Here is an 11,237-nt window from a genome sequence, read left to right on the forward strand (position 1 = left end):
GTAATAATAATACATGCTCAACATTTGTATGCATATAGTATTTTACATTTGCCAAACATATAGCATCTCAGATTGGAGTTAACAAGTCATCTCAATTTGTAGATGAAAAAGACAGGCCTAAACCAGCCATGATTACATCCCAGATAATTTTAGCTCAGTCCTTGTTAATCTATCATAGACATATCCAGAATCTTTGAACTGTGTTTAGTTACTTGTATCTATATGGACAATTCTGATTAGATCGTTTTTCTAAGTTTATGAGAATAATAATGACCAGTTTTATTTTATTTATTTTTGTTGATTTTTAGAGAGAGAGAGAAACATTGATTTGTTGTTCCACTTATTCATGCTGTCATTGGTTGCTTCTTGTATGTGCCCTGACCTTGAGGATCAAACCCCAACCTTAGCATGTTGTGATGACCCTAACCAACTGAGCTTCCCAACCAGGGCAATAATGACCAATTTTATACTTTATGATATACTTCTTTTTCTAGTTTTCCACCTCTTTTTTAAGGTGTTTTTGAATTTTTAAAAATTAATTTAGTTTGTGTTTATTGAGTTTCTATCATTATATTTTTACAGTCTTATGGAGACAAGCAGGGAAAGGTGATAAAATTATTTCTAACCTACTTACCTAAAACCACTGCCAAAACCAGACTGTCTTGTTACTAGGTATTCACCCCAGGGTAAGCTGGATTTTCTCTTTGTCTGAAGGTAACAATTCCTCTTCACCCCTTCCCAGGCAGATATTTTTTTTATTCATTCTTTTAAGGATTAAAGTATTAGCTCTGTCAAGATCTGTTTCTTCAGAACTTTCTATTGCCAAAATGCTGTCCTTATAATTCATCTTAAAATTCACTTATTAGGAATGTCTTATCTGAATGAGTATACTCTTTTTAACAACTAGTGACAGCTTCTCACACAGGAAACATTTAAAAGAGGTAACTAACACATTAGCATTGCCTGACCAGGCAATGGCGCAGTGGATGGAGTGTTGGACTGGGATGAGGAAGGACCCAGGTTCGAGACCCCAAGGTTGCCAACTTGAGCGCGGGCTCATCTGGCTTGAGCAAAAAGCTCACCAGCTTGGACCCTAGATCCCTGCTGAAGGCCCACAGTCAAGGCACATATGAGAAAGCTATCAATGAACAACTAAGGTGTCGCAACGAAAAACTGATGATTGATGCTTCTCATCTCTCCGTTCTTGTTTGTCCCTATCTATCCCTTTATCTGACTCTCTGTCCCTGTAAAAAACAAACAAACAAAAAAACACATTAGCATCAAAATTCAACCAATGCTTACCTTTATAAAAATGAAGTTTTCCCCCAAATATTAATAAATTTAGATTGACTGCATAGCTGAGTGAGAATGAGGATGATACAGCATTCAGCCTTGCTCCAACTAGGGCAGCCTATGGCTTCTTTCTTGCATAAGTGAATAGAGTAGCCAATGCTAATGTATGATTTTTGGCAATAGATTTACTATGCTATTGTACTTTGTTATGGTAAGTGTAGAAGGTAAGGAGAAAAACAAATAACTCAAGAAACAGGCAGGTAACAGGAAAATCCAGGAGCAATGTATTATCAAATCCTTTGCCACTTGATTAAATTTAAAAATGTATATATTGTGTGAAGTAAACAAATTTGCTAATTTGTGGCTTATTAAACACTGCCTTCTGACTAGATGAGTCAGTAAACCTAAAAATTTCAGTCAATCAGGGCTTCTGTATTCCTTCTATGAGGAAGTATCAAAGATAGTTCAGAAACATCAGTTTGCCAAAGATTATTCCTGTCAACTATTGGATTTAGACATTTTTTTGCTGCACTTCCATAGATTCTTTTTTTGTTTGTTTAAATCAGTGAGAGGAGAGGAGGCAAAGACAGACTCCCACATTTACCTGGACCAGTATCCATCAGGCAAACCTACTAGGGGGTGATGCTTTGCCCATCTGGAGCATTGCTCAGCAACCTAGCTCTTCTTAGCACCAGAAGTGGAGGCCATGGAGCTATCCTCAGTGCCTGGGGCCAACTCACTCCAATTAAGCCATGGCTACAGGAGAGGAAGAGAGAGAGAGAAACAAGAGGGGGGAAGATTGGAGAAATAGATGGGTTCTTCTCCTGTGTGCCTTGACTGGAAATCAAACCCAGGACATCCACACATCAGGCTTTACCACTGAGCCAACTGGCCAGGGCCAAGTTCCATAGATTCTTTAGAAAACTAAGCCCCTACCTGGCAGCCCAGTCAAAAGATTTGCTGGGTTCGGCAAGTGCCCTGCTGCCAGTTACTCTGCCCATGAAGACATGCCATGGTCTCCCTCTGTGGCAATGCTCCAGTCTTGACTAGTCTGGAACTCTAGTAGTAATACAGTTCAAGAGAAAAAAGACATTTGTTTTTCAAATGTGTTTTGTTATCACCAGGAAGTCACACAAAATCATATTTACTAAATTTTTTGGAACATTTAGTAGTAGGGGCTTAATAAATATTTGTTAAACTGGAAAGTACCTAGTAAATAGTAAATATTTGTTAAATTAAACGGTAACTACTAGAGCCTATCAGTAGGTGAGCTGCCAAGTAAATTTAGTAGGTAATTGGCTTTTTAAAATTTTTTAAAGGGAAACATCAAGTTGTTATTCCACTTAGTTGTGCATTCGTTGGTTGCTTCCCATATGTGCCCTGACCAGAGATCAAACCCATAACCTTGGCATATTGGGATGATGCTCTAACCAGTTGAGCTACCCAACCAGTGTGGTAATTGGCTGTTTTCATTGACAGCTACAGAGGGTCTGCTCTTAAGAATGTTTGTTCATTGGCAAACTGGTCAGTCTCCTAACTTTGATCCTGTGTGAAAATTTGATTCTGGTGCTCCCTTCCGATAATTAGCTGATGCATCTTCATCCTGTGGACTTTCTGTTCTATCCCACAAAAACAGCAGGTCCCTTCAGGGCAGAATAGTCACTGCTAACCCTCATTGCCTACCAGAGGCAAGGCACATCCCACATCAGTGTGCATCAGATAGTGTTAGCTCCATTTATGGAGGAGAAAGCAATGTTAAGTGAATGGTCTTGGACACTGCGGTAATTACTGAACCTAGGATTAGCACTTGGTTCTGACTGATTCTATAGCCCACATTCAGTCTCCTTAAAGAAAAAAGAAAAGCTGGGAAAAGTTATTACCTGCTGCTTGGCAATCAAAACTAGAAAGTGGCTTGTGATGTATTGCTTTTGGAAGCTATGCTTGGTCAGGATCAGAATATAATCGTTTTAAAGAAAATCAAAGAACACCCTCCACCTCCACTCTTCCCCAAAACACAAACCTGCACACACACGCACACACCATAGGTTCCGTAGCAAGCTGGGTCCCACTGATGGCTGCTTTCTGGGAATGTGTCCTCTACCCTTCCAGGGAAGACCACTGTTAGGGTTTTTTTTTAAGTGAATAGTAAGAGCTGATTAGCTCCCTAATTGGCTGCTTTTTACAAAAGTCCTCTCTCTTGAGCCAACCACCTCCCTTCTCTTCCTTCCAGTTGTTAAAACCTTTACTGGTGAATTGGGATGGTATTCTGGAGGAAGACATGGACTTGCAGTGTATCAGGCATTTGAGATTTAAAGAGGAGACGGCAGCTATAGAGCAATGAGGTTGGGTGGCTATTATTCAGTGCCATTGATGCCAACAGAAGGACAATGGACAGCTGGGGGCAAGTCAGGCACCTGAAAGCCAGATGTGGAACCAGAGGGCCTCTTTGGTTGCATACAAAGCAGCTCTCCTCTCCAGCAGTGGAAAGGAAGAGAAAGTGAGGACCAAGTCCAGGACTTGATAGATTAGCAGAATTTCAGCTATAGTTAAATAACTAAACAAGGCAGGTGTTTCATGCAAGGTCAGAGCCCTGATTGGGAAAACCTGAAACATCAGATACAACATCTGGTTGGATCTCCCCACTCCCACTAAAAGATTTAGGCTCCCTGTTCCCATTGCATCCATGATGGGAAACATTAAAATGGCCTCTCGTGTATGACAGCATGTGTCCCAGTCAGAATCCTCCTAACTCAGCTGGGGACATACTGGGCCTGCTAAGGAAGGTTAAGGACTCTACACTCAAGGAGCCTTAAGGTAATAGCATGTACTGATAGCAGCTGGAGGAGATCCTGAGGGTGCTTGAAGAAAGGGTCCAGATTATTAGATTGAGTAGAGAGGAATATTTTGACTTGGAAGTGCTCCCCAAGATACAGAATTTAACTCTGTGTCTTGGATTCCAGGAGTTGGAGCAAACTTGCCACTAGCATGGCTCCTAGAAACATGGGAAAAGCGATGGCAGCGAATCAAGTTGTGCTTCTCAGCTTACAGTAGTAGAAGAAATGATGGACAACCAGGAGGCTGGGGGCAGTTACCCCAATAAAAAGTCACAATCCCTCTCCCAGTTTCCAAACTTGAGCCAGTTTTCGGACCCGGAACTATTGAAGAGAGATGTGGCGGGGGCCCTAGGAGGAAAATCACTGCAGTATCAGGACAAGTACACACAGGGATGATTCCCCTAGATCTTCCCCACGGGCACTTACGCTTATATACTTGGGTAGCTTCTGCACCTGGGAAAAGGAAATACCCAAATATTTTGAGGACTATTGAACATAGAGCTTGAATTATTGATGTCCAGAGACCTGAATCATCTTTGCCCCATGTTATACACTGCTCACAAAAATTAGGGGATATTTTATCACTTCATATTCATTTTGAAATATCCCCTAATTTTTGTGAGCAGTATATTTAGGTCCTGTGGGAGCCAGATAATAAATGTCCTGACCAATGTCCAGTTTACAGAGACCCATAGTATCCATGGCCTTGGCCCAGTGGTCAGTTACCCAGTCCTCACAAATATAAATGGGATGACGAATCTGGCAATTGGCCAAACCCCCACATTGCATCCTTAGCCTGAAAAATAAGAACTACGTTGGGAGAGGCCAAGTGGAGGTCTCTATCCTTTCTTCTAGGCATAAATGGGGAGAGGGGAGAATAGAGATTATTGCCGCATTCTATCTACCCTCCTCTTCCTCTCTATCCTTATTTGTTTGACCAATCTGGTCCCTGGAGAAACCTGATGGATTAGGAAGAGTCACTGCAGACCATCGCATGATCAAGTATCACCCAGTCTCGGGCACAGCACCAAATGTGGTGTCTTCATTAGAGCAGATCAATACCACCCCAAGTATACAGTATCTAGCTATTGATTTGGTGAAGGCATTCTTTTCCCTTCCAATCAGAATGGAGTTTCAGAAACAATTCACTTTTCCTTGGAAATGACAATATACATGAACAGTTTTGCTCCAAGGCTGTATTAAGTCCCAAGAGATCTGGACATCCACAGAACATCGCATTGACCCATTACATCAATTTTGTTATAATGATTGGATCAGATGAACAAGAGGTAGCTAGGACATTGGAGACTTTTATAAGACATGCGTTCCTAAGGATTGGATCCTCTTTCTGCCTTGCCATTACCTGCCTTCTCTGTGTCTCACATGACCTACTTCTGTGGATGCATCAAAAGACAATTTTTTTTTTTTTTGAGAGTCAGGGACAGACAGACAGGAAGGGAGAGAGATGAGAAGCATCAATTTTTTGTTGTGGCACTTGAGTTGTTCATTGATTGCTTTCTCATATGTGCCTTGACCATGGGGCTACAGCAGACCGAGTAACCCCTTGCTTAAGCCAGCAACCTTGGGTCCAAGCTGGTGAGCTTTGCTCAAACCAGATGAACCCACGCTCAAGCTGGTGACCTTGGGGTCTTGAACCTGGGTCCTCCACATCCCAGTCTGACACTCTATCCACTGCGCTACCGCCTGGTCAGGCTCAAAAGATAATTTTTAAAAGAGGGCATAATCATGGCTCTCATATAGCTACAAAACGAACACATTAAAGATTTTATTTGTCCATTAATTATTGAGAGAATCGGTAAAATGATACAACCTGTTCAAAAGAAAATCCAAAAACACACACATACATAAGACATGTGGAATGCTTTGGGAAAACTTATAAATAAAAGCAAAATCAAAACTGGTCAATATTTATGGGGTAGTTCCACCAAATACAATTGACAGTTCTATGGACAAAAATCATTTGAGGCCCTGGCCGGTTGGCTCAGCGGTAGAGCGTCGGCCTAGCGTGCGGAGGACCCGGGTTCGATTCCCGGCCAGGGCACACAGGAGAAGCGCCCATTTGCTTCTCCACCCCTCCGCCACGCCTTCCTCTCTGTCTCTCTCTTCCCCTCCCGCAGCCAAGGCTCCATTGGAGCAAAGATGGCCCGGGCGCTGGGGATGACTCTGTGGCCTCTGCCTCAGGCACTAGAGTGGCTCTGGTCGCAACATGGCGACGCCCAGGATGGGCAGAGCATCGCCCCCTGGTGGACAGAGCGTCGCCCCATGGTGGGCGTGCCGGGTGGATCCCGGTCGGGCGCATGCGGGAGTCTGTCTGACTGTCTCTCCCTGTTTCCAGCTTCAGAAAATGCAAAAAAAAAAAAAAAAAAAAAAAATCATTTGAATTATTAATAGTTATTCTACAATTTATAGAGTTGTAAAATACTCAGATAAACTGGAAGGTGGCACTAGAGACAATACACCCAATAATCTTTCTGGTGCATATCCAAGTCTTACACATTTTCCCCTGCATTTTGATTCATGGCTAACTCTTCCACCCCATATGTACATTTATTTATCAGGCTACATAATTTTTAAAAACACAATGAAATGCTTTTCTTTATACCCTAGAGAAAAATCGTTTTCAGTTTTATCCAGTTAACTAGTAGCAGCAGCCTGGTTTAGGTCCTGGGGCAGGTGGAATCCACTCCAGTTCTTGCTACTTCTAAATCTTCACAGAAATGGCCCAACTGTTAGCAAGAGATGTTATTAGCAGTATCATTGTTAGCAAGAGAAAGGGTTTTTTTGGTTTTTTGTCTCAAAAGCTTCACACGGAAGAATTAGAAACATCTAACCCTCTTTTTGCTGACTGAAGGGATCTACTACCATGATTTTCACCGCTGCTGTCCTGATGGCAGAAAGGCAATTCTAGGTGAGAAGCATCTTAGAGGACAAAAAGCCATGAACCAGACAGGACCTTTCCGATGTGGCTGCTGCTTATGAAAGGGTGACGTGGAACCCAATGGGGCAGGACTGTTCACATATAAAATCAGAGCTCTAATGCTTGAAAACCCTCAGACAGTGGCACTGCAGAATGCTTTCTAAGAAATTGTGCAGAATCGGCCTGACTTGTGGTGGCACAGAGCGTTGACTCAGAACGCTGCGATCTCTGGTTTAAAACCTGAGGTCACCAGCTTGAGCACATGGGATCGTCAGCTTGAGCACAGGATCATCGACATGATCCCAAGGTCGCTGGCTTGAGCCCAAAGGTCACTGCCTTGAATCTAAAGCCGCTGGCTTGAAAAAGGGGTCACTTGTTCAGCTTGAGCCCCCTGGTCAAGGCACATATGAGAATCAATCAATGAACAACTAAGGTGCCACAACTATGAATTGATGCTTCTCATCTCTCTCCTCCTTCTCTCCGTTCCTTTCTCTTTCTCTCTCTCTCTCTCTCTAAAAAAAAAAAAAAAGGTATAGAGTCCACTTTGGCCTGAGCCCTGAGCCCACTGGCCTCCTAGGTACTCTAATTTCTCTGCTCTCAGCTCAATAAAGGAGCTGAGACCCTTCCTCAGTATGCTCTGAAAAGGGCCACTGTGTCACAGCCGCTTTACCATTAAACACATACTTCTGTACACAACCCTGGCTGGGCCCCAGAGGCTAGTTGGGGCAGCATCTTCCCAGGGAACACCCTGACCTCCCCCAGGTCCCGTTCACCCCTTTGCTCTCCACCATCGTGCTTTTTTTTTTTAATTTAATTTATTTATTTATTTTTTTACAGAGACAGTGAATCAGAGAGAGGGATAGACAGGGACAGACAGACAGAAACAGAGAGAGATGAGAAGCATCAATCATTAGTTTTCCATTGTGCATTGCAACACCTTAGTTGTTCATTGATTGCTTTCTCATATGTGCCTTGACTGCGGGCCTTCAGCAGACCGAGTAACCCCTTGCTGGAACCAGCAACCTTGGGTTCAAGCTGGTGGGCTTTTGCTCAAACCAGATGAGCCCGCGCTCAAGCTGGCGAGCTCAGGGTCTCGAACCTGGGTCCTCTGCATCCCAGTCCGAAGCTCTATCCACTGCGCCACCGCCTGGTCAGGCTCCACCATCCTGCTTTTAAACTGGTTTTGGACCCAACCTCTTGAGTCAGTAGCTCCTTACCTTTTCATTACTGGTTGGTCCTTTATTACTTCCACGTACCCTAAGTTTGCAAGGATTTTGTCCAACAAACCAACCATATTTATTGCATAATAATCCTTGTCCCCATGACAAATGTTGTCAAACTGAATTGATACAATACCAGTTGAAAGCAAAGACACTTCTCATGGTAACTGTATAATTTCCACTAGACTTCTTTAAATATTATTGGAAATAGCTTATGCTCCCCCCACTCATTAGGTGTCTGGGGAGCCCACTTTGGGAAAGTTCTGTTCTAAGGGCTAATGTTGAGTGAGTGCCAACCAAGTATTTCTCATCCTCCCTTTTTACAGATGGGTAAACTGAGGTTAGTTTTAAGGTGAATCATTTTAGTCAGATTGATAAAGAATCAGAGTGGAAACAGATTTTTAAAAATGTCCCCTTTTTTAGGCCTCATAGCACTAGACTTTCTAAAATAAAATAAAGCAAGGGTGGACTGCCACTTGCCCCCAAGGGAGCCTTTTATGCTTGCAGCCTGGCCCTTCCTGTGGCATCTTGGAATTTGCTTGGAGCTTGCTCCTCCCCACTGGGTTGAGAAACCTGGACTATCCCAGCGGGAACGACCCTGAGAGGTTAATAAGACCAGGTTGTCCCAAAGTGTATTCCAAAGGATGCTTATGGCTAGTCTGAGGTTAACCGGCTTCTGTGGTCAATTACTTTTGGGAAAGGCAGGGTTGAACAAAGGTAAACTGGGCTAGTTTGCTTTGTTTTCACTTCAGGACTTCCCTGGGCCTTTGAAATGCCCTTGTGCCTAAAGACCTGCCCAAACTTACTGGACACAAATTCTCTTTTTCATCGGAGACATATGGATACCCCATGGGACCCTGAGGTTCTGAGGAATTCAGTTTGGGACCTGTCAGTCCAGTGCACCGTTTCCAGGTGAGGAAACCGAACCCCACAGAGTGGCCAGCACTTGGTCCCACAAGTAGATGGAGCCTACCAGGAGCTGAATCCAAGCTGCCAAAGTCTCATCCTGGACTTTTCAAATTTGAGTCTTTTCTTCCATACTTCACCAGCCATGTATCTTAATTTAACCCAGGAGAAAACTTTCCAATGGGCCGCTTAAGGGGGGGAGGGGAGTGGATTCTGCTCAGAGAGAGGCTGCTGCTGGGGTTCATCTCTGTCCTCAGCAAAATCTCCTAGGCTGGTGGGGACAGGAGGGAACAGAGAGACAGGAACCTCTCCCCACTCCCCCCACCCCCCAACACACACACACAGGTCAAGGCATTGCACAGCCTGGGGTTTAGAGAGGGCTTCCTCCTGGAGGCCCCGGAGAGCGGCAGGTCTGAGGAGCTAGTCTGCAGCGGGAAGGCTCTGAAGGCAGCTACCACATAGGCAAAGGCAGGCTCGCCTGGGCCTTGAAGCCTGGCTTCCCTGGGTGCCCCTGTGAGCCCACACCTCATGGCCTGAGCCAGTTGGAGACATCCAGCCTGCAGCTGCTGGTGAGGGCTCCCAGGTGTCTGTCCCCACGGTGGCCAGGAAAGATATCCCCAGGCAAGATCGTGATTGCTCTCAGAGCTCCTGAGGCAGCATCCGCGCCCAGCAGTGAGGGGCCTGCAGGGCTCCGTGCTGACTTCCCCACTTGCTTGAGGCAGTGTGTTCAAGGGGCTGCCGAGAGCAAGATAAACAGGCCTTTGCGGAGCAGTCTCGGGCACTCAGTCCAGAGAAAGGACACAGGAAAGAGAACAGTGAGGGTCGAGGCTTTCCAGGGCGTCGGCCCTACTTTCCCGGCAGCCAAGGCAGCCGAGGTTACTCTTTCCCCTCTGCCCACAGCAGCTCCTGAGACTGGGGAGGCCCGCCCCAACCCAGCGCTGAGCGGCTCTCCTTGGCCAGGTTAGCACTGCGCGGACACAGCCAGATCTTTTACCTGCCCGCCCGCCCACCACCCAAGTGGGGGAGGAGCCGAGCGTGCAGCTGTTCTCCAGGTCTGACTCTTCCCACCACCGGCTCTCCCGGGAGCAAGTCTTCTTTTCGTCTGAGCGTTAGTAGGCTGGGAGAGGCTCTGGCTTGAGAGGGAAGCAATCTTGAGGGCGCCTGGGAGCAGTGGTTTGGTGGTGCCACGTGTGGGGCTCTCTCTGGAAGGCTAGCCCCTGCCGCACCTCAGCTGGAAATACGGTTGCCCCGTCTGGAGCAGGGCTGAGGGCCGATTCACTCATCAGCTTTGTAGCTGTGGGCAGATTCCTAGGCCCCCGGGAGCCTTTGCTCCTTCCTCGAAAAATCTGACACGCAGGCTTGTTGGGGGCTGTCCCAGAGTAGGAGCTGATGCTCTGGTGCACATGCTGGTAGCTGCCTCTCACACAAAGGACAGTGAGGCAGATGGCAGTGTTTAAGTCCTGTCCCTGAGGATGTGGGAAGGCATGTTCACAACCCAGGATTCCAGCACATCAGCCCTCAGTGAAAATCTCCTCAGAGACTCTCTTCAACAAGTAAAATGCATTTCCACTGTCCTCATTTCCAGTATCTCAATCAAGTTCATACCCAGACCCTGAACTTGACCCTCAATGAAATTAAATGTGAGGGTTCTTTATAGTAAACAGTCTTTTTTTTTTTTTTGTATTTTTCCGAAGCTGGAAACGGGGAGAGACAGTCAGAGAGACTCCCGCATGCACCCAACCGGGATCCACCTGGCCCGCCCACCAGGGGCGAGGCTCTGCCCCTCCTGGGCGTCGCTCTGCCCCGACCAGAGCCACTCTAGCGCCTGAGGCAGAGGCCAAGGAGCCATCCCCAGCGCCCGGGCCATCTTTGCTCCAATGGAGCCTTGGCTGCAGGAGGGGAAGAGAGAGACAGAGAGGAAGGAGGGGGGGTGGAGAAGCAAATGGGCGCTTCTCCTAAGTGCCCTGGCCGGGAATCGAACCCGGGTCCCCCGCACGCCAGGCCGAAACAGTCTTTTTTTTTTTTTTTTTTTTCATTTTTCTGAAG

Source organism: Saccopteryx leptura, chromosome 2 (assembly GCF_036850995.1).
Source record: "Saccopteryx leptura isolate mSacLep1 chromosome 2, mSacLep1_pri_phased_curated, whole genome shotgun sequence".
Taxonomy (NCBI): domain Eukaryota; kingdom Metazoa; phylum Chordata; class Mammalia; order Chiroptera; family Emballonuridae; genus Saccopteryx; species Saccopteryx leptura.